The sequence below is a fragment of the Lolium rigidum genome, chromosome 6, assembly GCF_022539505.1.
Source record: "Lolium rigidum isolate FL_2022 chromosome 6, APGP_CSIRO_Lrig_0.1, whole genome shotgun sequence".
Lineage (NCBI taxonomy): Eukaryota > Viridiplantae > Streptophyta > Magnoliopsida > Poales > Poaceae > Lolium > Lolium rigidum.
This window is the reverse complement of record NC_061513.1, coordinates 48,980,016-48,993,001: the sequence shown is the minus strand read 5'-3', so window position 1 is coordinate 48,993,001 and position 12,986 is coordinate 48,980,016.

Below are 12,986 nucleotides of genomic sequence, written 5' to 3'. Positions count from 1 at the left end.
GATCATCATATGAATCATTCTCGGTATATGCTCATAACACTTTATAGCACATGATATCCGATTGTGTACATATTATTCGTGATCTATAATCACTCATGTGTTTTTACTCATTGAGTGTCGATACACTCAAGTCTTGTTAAACCTTCATATGACAAGAACATTTTCTTAATATTTCTATATTGAACTACTTCAATATCCATCATATGTACTTTGACTTAAACTTATTTATGTGTTTCAATCTATCTTCATAGATCTTGACACTAAATTTGTTTCGATCCATATCCTTTCATTGAAGTTAATTCTCAATGAAACCTTTTAATCAAGTATATAATTACATCATTTATAACCAACTATATGTCACCTACATAAAGTATTATAAATGTGTCTTAGCGCTCCCACTTAATTTCTTGCAAATGCAAGCCTCTTCATCGTCTCTTGATGAAATCAAAAACTCTTTGACTATTTCATCTGGTGAAGATTCCAACTCCGTGATACTTACTTCATCCAATTGAAGCTTGTATAGCTATCTAGTATTCCACGGACCAGCAAAACTCTTGGTTGTATCTTGTATACATACTTCGTTAAGTAGTGTATTTTGCCATCCTACTAGCATATCTCATAAAAGAAATATGTAGTGATTACTAGAATAATCCACATAGACTATAAGCATTGCTACGAAAGATCTAATCTTATCTTATTCAACTCTTTGAACTTTGTCGTAAACAATTTTTCGACAAGTCAAGCTTTCTTCAAGGATATTTCATCCAAGTCTATCAATTTCATAGATCCATTTACTTTCATAAAGTATTCATCTATCTTGGATTTCATGGCGTATAGCCATTTTAACGGAGTCATGGCCCATCATAACTTCTTTGTTTGTAGTTGGTTTATTATTGTTCAAAATCAATCCTTTGTCCACAAATCATTTATTTGATCACAAAGTAAACCATACCTACAAGGTTCAATATGTACTTCGATCTCCATGGCTAAAACACTTTGTAGTCATGGGAGCCATGATCGTCGTGGCCGCTTCCGAAACCAATTCCGATGCTGCGCTACTCTGATCATTATGCTCAGGTTCATAAACCTTATCAAATTATATTGTCCTCCCACTCAAATACTTCATTAGAAACAATTTCTCGGAAATAAGAAACATTGACAAACACTTTTGTCTTTGTCTTGTGAGAAGAATTCCCAATCAATTCTCTGGGATAACCAACAAAGACATTCATCCGATTTTGGTTGTAAACTCTTAGACCAAAATTTAAAGAAAGGACTTTTAAGGTTTATACCCATGCCATAACTCGTATGGTGTCATTTCAACGGATCATGATGATGCTCTATTTAGTGTAAAAGCGGTAGTTACTAAAGCATAATCCACAAAAATATAATGGCATCAATATTTTATCTCATCATTGATCCAACAAAGTTTGGATATATCTCTTGGATACTTCATCATCACTATGATACTCCAAGAAACATAAGTTGTAGAACAATTTCATAACTCTCTTAGATGTTTGCTAAAACTCGTAATTCAAATATTTTCACCATGATCCAATCATAGATATTTGACTTTTCTATTACGATGATTTCCACTTCATGCTGAAATTTATTTGAATCCTATTCAAATGTTTCAAACTTTTCCATATATACTCAATTCATTGTTTGAAGGTTTTCATGAAATAGAAGAATCTCCCGCACACAACTATGCCTAGTGAACCATATACATCATTATGTATTTTTCCACTAAGTTTGTTGCCCGTTCAACTCTTGGCCTATGAACGGTAAATCATTCTCTTTAGAAAAGATTTGCAAGCGTCAAATGATTCAAAAATCAAATGACTCCAAAAATCCATTTGCATGGAGTTCCTTCATGCGTTCCTTTCTAACATGACCTAAATGGCGGTTCCACAAATAAGTGGAATTCAAATCATTTGCCTTATGGCATTTTAGCGTCGTTTTATGTATGTGTGTTTCACCATTAAGATTTATAATAACTTATCCATCGTACATGGAGTAATGTCATAATTTGAACAACTCATTGTTTTCATTTGACCAGAGCAAAATAACAATTATTAAGTTCTTTATTATAAATTCTAAGGGCTAGATAGAATGCCAACGACGAACATAATAACACTTTATTTTGTTCCAGACGTGCTTTTCTATCATATTCCTTGTCGATCACTTAGGCCATTGTATTCTTGTATTGCGTTGTTTTGTATGACACTTCATACCAACCAATATGGTACTAATACCCAAGAATTTCATTGTGTGACTTAACTAGGAATACAACCATAACATGTATATCATTTATATACACCCGAGCTAGACTTTCTAGTCTTTTCTTTTCTTTTTGCCAAAATATCTTTTGCGCTTTCTCTTTTAGCTTTCCTCATTATTCGGAAAAACACTTCAACATCAATAACTTCTAGGTTTGTTGGTCAAATACCAATAACCTTGAGGTTCTTGAAGTTGATCATCATATGACAAGTGTTCTAGATTTCACTTATTAGTAACTATGATGAACAATTTCACTCATAATTTTATCCATCAATTCATGACAACCTTTTTGAGACCATGTCTGTACATGCTAGGCTCATAAAGTTTAACCTTAGTATTTGCATGTGCAAATCTAGCTTGCACCCGTTGTATGCACACGTAGAATCTATCACACCCGATCATCACGTGATGCTTCGAAACGACGAGTTTTAGTAACGGTGCATATTAAGGATGGTCATTTCATGGATATGCGAATATCGTTAGTGCCCCAATAGTTGGAGGATTGTGACGCCTTGCGTCTTCAACCTTTGTACATTCCCATAAAACTTATGAGTTCATGTAGTCTCACCAAATTATATTCTATCATCTTGCAATAAGGTCTTAGATATCACATATATCTCATACCTTGATTATTTACGAAAACTAAATTTTCAGCTCCTTACTTTTCAAACAGATTTGAACTTCAAGTTTCACGGAGACAAGATAACTTTAGGTACTAATTGAAACCATAGCTCTTTGAATCAACAATGTGAGGTTTACTAAAAGTTTGCAATAGGACTTAATCAATTCTTGATTGTTTAACAATACGGTACCAATCCGTAAAGTTTCTTGTCGGATTTTAACGATATTTCTATCTCAATTACAAGACTAGCGCATAGTAGTAAACGGATGCCAATACTACAAAATTAATTCAAAATACTACTCAAACTATGTTTATGATAATTAGTTCATGTTTTAATCTAATTACTAATGAACTCCCACTTAATACAACATCCCTCATAGTTGTTAAGTGGTACACGATCCAAATCCACTACACCAAAAACCGATCATCACGTGAGATGATGTAGCTTCAATGGTGAACATCAACATGTTGATCATATCATCCATATGACTCGTGTTCAACCTTTCGGTTTCCGTTGTCCCGAGGCCATGTCCGTACATGCTAGGCTCGTCAAGCAAACCCAAGTATTCCGCGTGTGCAACATGGCTTACACCCGTTGTATGTGAATCGTTGAATCTATCACATCCGATCATCACGAGATGCTTCGAAACGACGAACTGTTACAACGGTGCATACGAGGGAGAACACTTTATTATCTTGATATTAATGTGAGGGATCATCTTATAATGCTACCGTCGCGATCTAAGCAAAATAAGATGCATAAAAGGATTAACATCACATGCAGTTCATATGTGATATGATATGGCCCTTTTATCTTTGCGCCTTCGATCTTTATCTCCAAAGCACGGACATGATCTCCATCATCAACGAGCATGATCTCCATCATCGTCGGCGTAGCGTCAAGGTTCATGGCGCCGTCTTCATGGTTGTTCACCTCATGTAGCAACTATTACAACTACTTTGAAATACTACTCAACATGAAATTTAAAGACAACCATAAGGCTCTGCCGGTTGCCACAATACAATAATGATCATCTCATACATATTCATCATCATATCATGGCCATATCACATCACCAAACCCTGCAAAAACAAGTTAGACGTCTCTAATTTGGTTTGCATATTTTACGTGGTTTAGGGTTTTCGAGAGAGATCTAATCAACCTACGAACATGAACCACAACGTTGATACTAATGTTTTCAATAGAAGAGTAAATTGAATCTTCACTATAGTAGGAGAGACAGACACCCGCAAAGCCTCTTATGCAATACAAGTTGCATGTCGAACGAGGAACAAGTCTCATGAACGCGGTCATGTAAAGTTAGTCCGAGCCGCTTCATCCCACTATGCCACAAAGATGCAAAGTACTCAAACTAAAGATAACAAGAGCATCAACGCCCACAAACCATTGTGTTCTACTCGTGCAACCATCTATGCATAGACACGGCTCTGATACCACTGTAGGATAACGTTGCATAGAAAACAAAAATTTTCCTACGGCGAACACGCGATCCAAGCCAAGATGCAATCTAGAAGACGGTAGCAACGAGGGGATATCGAGTCTCACCCTTGAAGAGATTCCAAAGCCTACAAGAGGAGGCTCTTGTTGCTGCGGTAGACGTTCACTTGCCGCTTGCAAAAGCGCGTAGAAGATCTTGATCACGATCGGTTCCGGCGCCACGAACGGGCAGCACCTCCGTACTCGGTCACACGTTCGGTTGTTGATGAAGACGACGTCCACCTCCCCGTTCACGCGGGCAGCGGAAGTAGTAGCTCCTCTTGAATCCGACAGCACGACGGCGTGGTGTCGGTGGCGGTGAAGAAGTCCGGCGGAGCTTCGCTAAGCTATGCGGGCAATATGGAGGAGAGGAGCTTGGCTAGGGTTTGGGAGGGGTGGCCGGCCACTCTATGGGGGCGGCCAGCTTGTGGTCTTTTGGGTGGCCGGCCCCCTCCCTTGGCCCCTCATTATATAGGTGGATCCCAAGTGTTGGTGTCCAAGTCTTCGAATAAGACCCGAAACCAAAACCTTCCATAAGAGGTGAAACCTAGCCCAACTAGGACTCCCACCCAAAGGGTGGGATTTCCACCTCCCATGTGGGGGGGTGGCCGGCCCCCTATGGTGGAGTCAACTTGGGACTCCACCCCATCTAGGGCTGGCCGGCCATGGTGGTGGAGTCCCATGTGGACTCCACCTTCCTTGGTGGTTTCTTCCGGACTTTTCTAGAACCTTCTAGAACCTTCCATAGAACCTTCCGCGACATTTTATTTCACATAAAATGACATCCTATATATGAATCTTATTCTCCGGACCATTCCGGAACTCCTCGTGATGTCCGGGATCTCATCCGGGACTCCGAACAAATATTCGAACTCCATTCCATATTTCAAGTGCTACCATTTCAACATCCAACTTTAAGTGTGTCACCCTACGGTTCGAGAACTATGCGGACATGGTTGAGTACTCACTCCGACCAATAACCAATAGCGGGATCCGGAGATCCATAATGGCTCCCACATATTCAACGATGACTTTAGTGATCGAATGAACCATTCACATATATTACCAATTCCCTTTGTCTCGCGATATTTTACTTGTCCGAGGTTTGATCTTCGGTATCACTCTATACCTTGTTCAACCTCGTCTCCCGACAAGTACTCTTTACTCGTACCGTGGTATGTGGTCTCTTATGAACTCATTCATATGCTTGCAAGACATTAGACGACATTCCACCGAGAGGGCCCGGAGTATATCTATCCGTCATCGGGATGGACAAATCCCATCGTTGATCCATATGCCTCAACTCATACTTTCCGGATACTTAATCCCACCTTTATAGCCACCCATTTACGCAGGTGGTGTTTGATGTAATCAAAGTACCTTTCCGGTATAAGTGATTTATATGATCTCATGGTCATAAGGACTAGGTAACTATGTATCGAAAGCTTATAGCAAATAACTTAATGACGAGATCTTATGCTACGCTTAATTGGGTGTGTCCATTACATCATTCACACAATGACATAACCTTGTTATTAATAACATCCAATGTTCATGATTATGAAACTAATCATCCATTAATCAACAAGCTAGTTTAAGAGGCATACTAGGGACTTCTTGTTTGTCTACATATCACACATGTACTAATGTTTCGGTTAATACAATTCTAGCATGATATATAAACATTTATCATAAACATAAAGATATAAATAATAACCACTTTATTATTGCCTCTAGGGCATATCTCCTTCAGAACACCGACCCTTTGTTGCATACCCCGACCCTGTTTCCTCGTCGGTCCTCTTATACCACTTAAGGATGGACCCCGACCACGACAACAGTTTGGGACTCGTTAACCAAACTCCTTCGCCGGTAGCTGCAACCCATCATAGACCGCAATACCGTGGGGACTCTAGGCTTCCCCGACCCACCGCTTGCACTTCGAGCGACAAGTGTCTACGGACTATGCCGTGGGGACTTAAGGCTTCCCCACCACCGCTTGCCCCGACGGATACAAGTGTCTACGGTAAAGCGCATCCGTTGATGAACGAGAGGTGGAAACACTTTTGACTACTCCGTCCCACTCCGGATCTTATGGTTAACACGGATATTACGGCACAAGAATCACTGGCGACATTTGTGGTTTAATCCTAGATGGATATAAGCCCGTGCAATGGAACCTCCACCATATCAACACAATCCATGGTTCCATTGCCCACCACATAGTCATATTCATAGTTATGAAAGTAGTGGTTTTGATTTTTGTGCAATAGTGATAACCATAATACTTTGCAAGTAATTTGATAAAAATACTCAAATGACATGAGCAAGTGATGAACTTGCCTTTCTTGACCTGCAAGATTATGCAGGCAAGGTCTTCGATACGCAATAACTCCAAATTCTGAAATAGCATCATCGTCCGGTAAGGGCGATGTTTAAAAGATTGGCAAGGATGCAATAATGCATAAGGATGAGATGCAATCGCTCTAAGCGTGACCTAACCCCGATGATTTAGGATTAGTGGGTTGTAGTAATTAGTTCAGGGTGTGTTGCACTTTTAGAGTGATTCACATTCAAGGTTCTTATTCAAGTGTGGTTACATGGTATCATAAACAAGTGCTACAATGTATTATAATAATAACACTAATAGCATACAACAATAACATTGAGTATAATCCTAACATGTAATAAATGGTGGTTGGTTTTAGCACTATATTGCATGGTTAATGATTAATTATCATATACTTCAAAATAATAACTTTTGAAGAACATGTTCTTTAACAAAGAACAGGTATGATAATTAGGTTGGTGGGGTTCTGTGGTTTAATATGGTTTCAACTAGTTCTGGAGTAAGTATTAGATGGATCACAACATAGTTGGATTCATCAGCAACTAGGCTTGATTGTTGAATTAAGCCTAAACATTTTATTTACCAATAGTTGCTATCAAGGTGGTATACCTTGTTGGTGATAGCTGGCTAGGGTTTATAGGTCCTTATAAGCAGGGTTGATGATGGTTCCTTATTTTCTTCAAAAGAATAACTTTTGAAGAACATACTTCTTAAATATTAAGAAGTATTGCAATTAGGGTTGAGGTGGTCTAGGTTTTACTGTTGGTTCTATTAGTAAGGAATAATTGGCTTCTTAAATAGGATGGTTGATTGTATCCATCAGTAGTAGGGTTTAGTGGAATATGGTTAGGCAATGCTCAAGAATTGGCATAGTTGCTCCTGAGGTTCATCACATTGGTGTGATGCTAAATAGGAATGAACGAGGATGATAGTTTTGGTATTAGGATTTAGGGTTTGCACTTGGTTAACCCTAATGGATTATCTAGGTCTGATAAAGATGAACACATGGGTTGCTAATCAGTACTGATAGGGTTCCCATATTTTATGTGGGTTTGAACTAGTATTTAGTTGCTAGCTATGAATCTATGATAACTAATGAAGTAACATGATCACATGTTACTTGGGTTTTAGGTTTGGAAACAATTTAGGGTTCACACATAAAATAGTGGAGCTAGGGTTTCTAGTGAATTAGGGTTTTGGGTTTACACATGAAATGATGAGTTCCTAGTTTTCTACCATATGGAACTAGGATTTCTTATTCACCATATAGTTTTATGATTAATAACTTCAATTTAAAGTTGAAGTTATTAATAATTTGGGAATAAAAATAATATGGAGTTTGGCACTTTTATTAATTTTAAATATTTAATAATTAAGAGAATTATTAATTAGGGTTTAAATCCTTCTAATAAGGATTTAACAAATAATAAGTAAAGGAAAATTAGTTTTAATATTTTCCTGATTTGTTTACTTGGTTTTTATTAATTTTAGAAGTTTTTCTTAATTATTGAATTTTAATTGAATTTGGAATTAAAATTAAAGACTTAAATAACAAGTATTAAATACTTAAATTTTTATTAAAAATAAAAATTCCTTTTATATTTTTATTGGATAAAGTTTTAGTTTCTAAGAATTTTAATATCTCATTTATATTTTTCTGACTTATTATGAATTTTATATGAATTTGTAAAGTTACAGACAATTATTGAATTTGAAACTAAAATTAGAAAATGGCTAAGTGTACCCGGCCGGGGCTACCCACGACCACCGGCTAGTGGGGTCTAGACCACGTCAGCAGCCACGTGGCGATGACGTGGCTAGGGAAGCTCCCAGCCGGCGGTTTGCCGGCGACGGCGCCGCCGCTCCTGGGCTCGAGCGGACGGGACTCTCATACCACCAGAACGAGCACGACATGGTGAGTAAATTGATACCAGCGCCGCCCCTATTAGGTCGCCGGAGCAAGACCGGCGGCGTGGTTCTGCGGCGGAGGGCACGGGTGAACGACACGGCGTCTATACGGTGCATAATCGGACAAGGCGGGCATGCGATGAGCTTTGGCGGCTCACCAGGGTTGCGCAGAGCTTGACGGCGCGGTCGGGGATGGCCGGAGTCGCCGGAATCGACACCTCCGGCCGACGGGAATGGCGGCTCGGTGAGGGCGTTGCAGAAGGCTTCGGATCAATTCCTTTTGCGCCATGAACATGTCGAGGACGGCGAAGACGATGGTGGCTACGGCTGGGCTAGGGGAGGTCTCTACCGGCGGCGATTGGAGATGTCCGGCGAGTTAGGGTTTCGGGAATGGGGAAAAATTGGGACGAGGACGAAGAACTCGATGCAATTGTTCGTGTTGGAGCTTTTATAGGGCGTTGGATGGTGCCTCGTCACGACGCCGATCGCTGGGAGCTCGCCAGCGAGAGGAGGAGCTGGCCACGGCATCGAGGTGGCCTCCATGCGGGAGACGAGGATGAGGATGACCTCCTCATCGTATTTTTTACGAAAGGGTACTGGGCTGTGCTCTGGCAGTGGATTGGGCCGTGGTGGTGGGCTGCCTACTGGGCTGTGGTGGTGGGCTACGGTGGCCTGGCAGGTAAGCCACTCTTCTCTCTTGTTTTCTTTTTCTTTCTATATTTTTTCCTGTTTTCATTTTCTATTTTGCATTTTATTTTTAACTCGATTTGAATCATTCTATTTTGCAGGTGTCTAGCAACTGGAGTTTCATGAGGACTAATAAGAAGAACATTTTATATGTGTTATGACACCATTGTGTATTACATGTTATGAGAGTTTGGGAATGGACATCTATATAGACATAATTTGTAATTATCAATTTAGGGTGGTCCAACTATTTTTAAATAGATCCTTCTAAGTACCTATTGATAGTTAAGTTCTTGTTACCTTGCAGAAACAATTTACAAGGCATAGTTCCTTATTTAGTTTCTTATTTGAGAATTTGATCTCATGACTTTATTGCATGTGCTCATGATGGTTAGGGATTTGGAAAATTGTTGAAGGCTATTTTAAAGTATTAATGTTATCTTCTAAACCCTTAGTTTTAAAGTGGTTTAGATGGATTTTATTCCTCTCATGAGGCTTTCATTTATTTGGAAACAATAGTTGGTATTCCTATATATGCAAAGTTTGAAGAGTAGGTTGGGTTTATGCCTTGATTCCTGTTAAGATCTTTATAGAATTGATACTAGAGTTTTCTTATGCTTATGAGATGAAGCATAAGTGCAATAGGGTATTAAATATTATTGTTTCTTAGTGTGTGTTGATCATATGTTAAGTGGTTTAGGTTTACTCTACCTCACCATTAATAGGATGCTTATCTCAAATATTACTAGGGTTCTAATTATATTCACCTAATGGCATATGGTTTGGAATCTTAATTATAGCCTGGTTTATATTATGATCACCATAGTGATACATAAACTAGGGTTGAGGTTTAATTCTAGGTTGTACAGATGATATGACACCATATTGCATGTGCTAGGGTTTAATCTCCCCTAACCATGATAAAGTGGTTACTTACTTAATTGTTTAAGTTCTCCTTTAATTACTAAGGACTTGAGAATTGGTTTAATCTTATACCAATAGATCTCTATTATATCCTTAGGCTATTGTTAAAGTAACTAAAGTTGTTATAGTTCTTTTTATAGTTAACTTTGGTCATATGAATGGATGGTTTCTCACCATATTATATATGGAGTTTTACTCTAAGGTTTTCTTAGGTTCTTTATTTTATGAAATATCGATATGGTAGGCTTCTACTTATGATCACCAAATGGTTCACAAGTAAAAGATAAGATATAAACCTAGGGTTGCTTATTATTGATCTCCTTATAATTTTATGTGGCTAAGGATATCTGCTGATCCTATTAGGGTTTAACTTCTCCTCACATACTTCAAGAGCATGATCATGGTTAGACATGATCCACCTGTTCTTGATATCCTTACCTCAAGTTCTTAGGGTTTATGATCACCACTCAATTTATAATGATCAAGGTTTGGCTTCCTAAATTATTTCTAATGGAATGGGTTCTCACTTCCATGATCAAGCATTGTCTTGATCATCTAGGGTATATCACTTCTATTTTACTTTCTAGGATGGTCATGGTCATGGTTATCTCAATAGTTTTATATCCCAGGGAAATGCCTGAGATATTTACTTAAAGTTCCCTCAAGAACTAATGGTTCAACCATTTGGATATTTGAATAGATAGAACTAGGATTAGTATGGATGGTCTCTCTCATTTGGGAAGGACTTCAATGCTAACCTAATGTTAGGCTTCATAGAGGTTGATGTGATCATCAAGATCTATGTTTAACATTAATGGTTATCTCTCTCTAGGGTTGTCTTGAAGATGATGATTTGAATACTTGGATGTATATCCAAGGTTTAACTCAAGTTTTGTTATTGCTTCTTTAATAATTATAATAGAACTCTCACCTCTCTGGGTGTGATGTAAAACTATTTGGAATAGGGCAGAATATATATTTCTTGAGTGGATCTCCTTGTTATGTTTCCAAAGTTCAAGTGGAATGGATATCAAAGGTTTGATGATAAGAAAATGGATTAGTTTAAGACATGAGAAGATAAGTGAATAATAGTTTCTCCAATTATTGTTACTTGATTTCCAATTAGATGGATGTTCATATTTTGTGGCAAGGATTACCATGCTATGATCTTTTATAAGATCAAGCAATTGGTCATTAAGTAAAGTGTTGTTGTGTTAATTTTAATTCCATTTGATCTAACCCCTTAGATCAAATCATCTCTACCCAAAACAATGTTTTAACCAAAGTCACATTGAGGTTTATAGCGCTTGACTTGATGAGCTACTTCAATTCCACCAAGGTCAAGTGAAACTTCAGTTACTGTGACTGTTTTACTTTAAAGCGCGAAAATTCCCCAGATTTTCTATGCATGAATGCAATGCACACATCTGTTTCCTCTATTTTTGTAACCCCATTACCTGGGATATTACACGGACACCTCGGTGGCACTCGGAGTCGGCCCGGGAATATCATCAATCACCTCGCGGGTGTCATCTTGAGGTGCGATGGTGTCCGTCGAGGAGGACGGTGGCGTGGCCTTCGAGGTCCCATTGGGCTTGGCCTTCGTCGCTTGGATACGGCCTTTCTTTTCTTCTTCTCCTCCGCCACCTGTGAAAGGGCGATCATGACCTCCGTCGGCTTCCGCGCCCGCTGCCCGCTCAACACGGGCGCAAGGGGTGGCCGACCCACCTTCCCCGCCATCGCCGTGGCCTCAGACGACTTGGAGGTGGTCTTGGTGGCCGCTACTGTCGATCGCGCCATGTCGGTGGTGCCCAACCGTTTCCGCGACATCGCGAGGGTCGATTCCGGTAGCATTGCATCGGCGGGAAACTCCGGTGGGGCTGCGGAAACAAAGCTCTGGTGACATTCCATCCGGGGGAGGGGAGAATTCCAGCGCCGGCGATGACTAGCGGCAGTTTTGGGTGGGAGGGTCGGCGGCGAGGCTAGATGGGAAATTGTAGGAGTCGAGTTTGCGGCCGAGCATATTTAAGAGAGTGTTGGAAGATTATAGGGGTCACTATCCTATATTTGCTTCTCTAACCGATTTTGCGACTTCGGTTAGAGCAGCTTTCGGCCCGTTAGAGAAGCAAATTTGCTCATCTGGCCGCGGAAAGGTCAGGTAGTACTGTTCTTACAAAGAACGTGTCCAACGGCAAACCTGAACCAACGCACACGAGTAGACTCATAGCAGGGGAGCAAGTCGCCACGGGTCCATACCAACAAAATCCAAGCAGAGGTCATACAACAATCATTGGGAGGCTCCAGCCTCCAGCACCAAGAGCTGCTGCACTCATTTATCAAGAAAAAGCTGCAGGAAACGAAGCCAGCGCACAATACGAGCGAATGGGTGCACAGCAGCCGACATCTATCACAGGGACAAGTATTGATCAAACAGGTTTAGTCTTTTTCACAACTACAAAGCATATTGCACAGCAACTTCGACTCAAGTGCAAGGGTGATAGGACACCTAACAAACCAAATGTTCCACAAGATGGTTGGACAATGCACGGAGCACTGTCTATGATGACACAAATAGAAGATCCATGCCATTAGCAGAAGCAACAAAGTACAGGTCATGCCAGTGCAGATACTTCGGCAAAAATATGAAACATCGAGCCACTTCAATCACAACATACGATGGAGTTTACTTCATATGGTAGTCCACTCGTACTCGTACA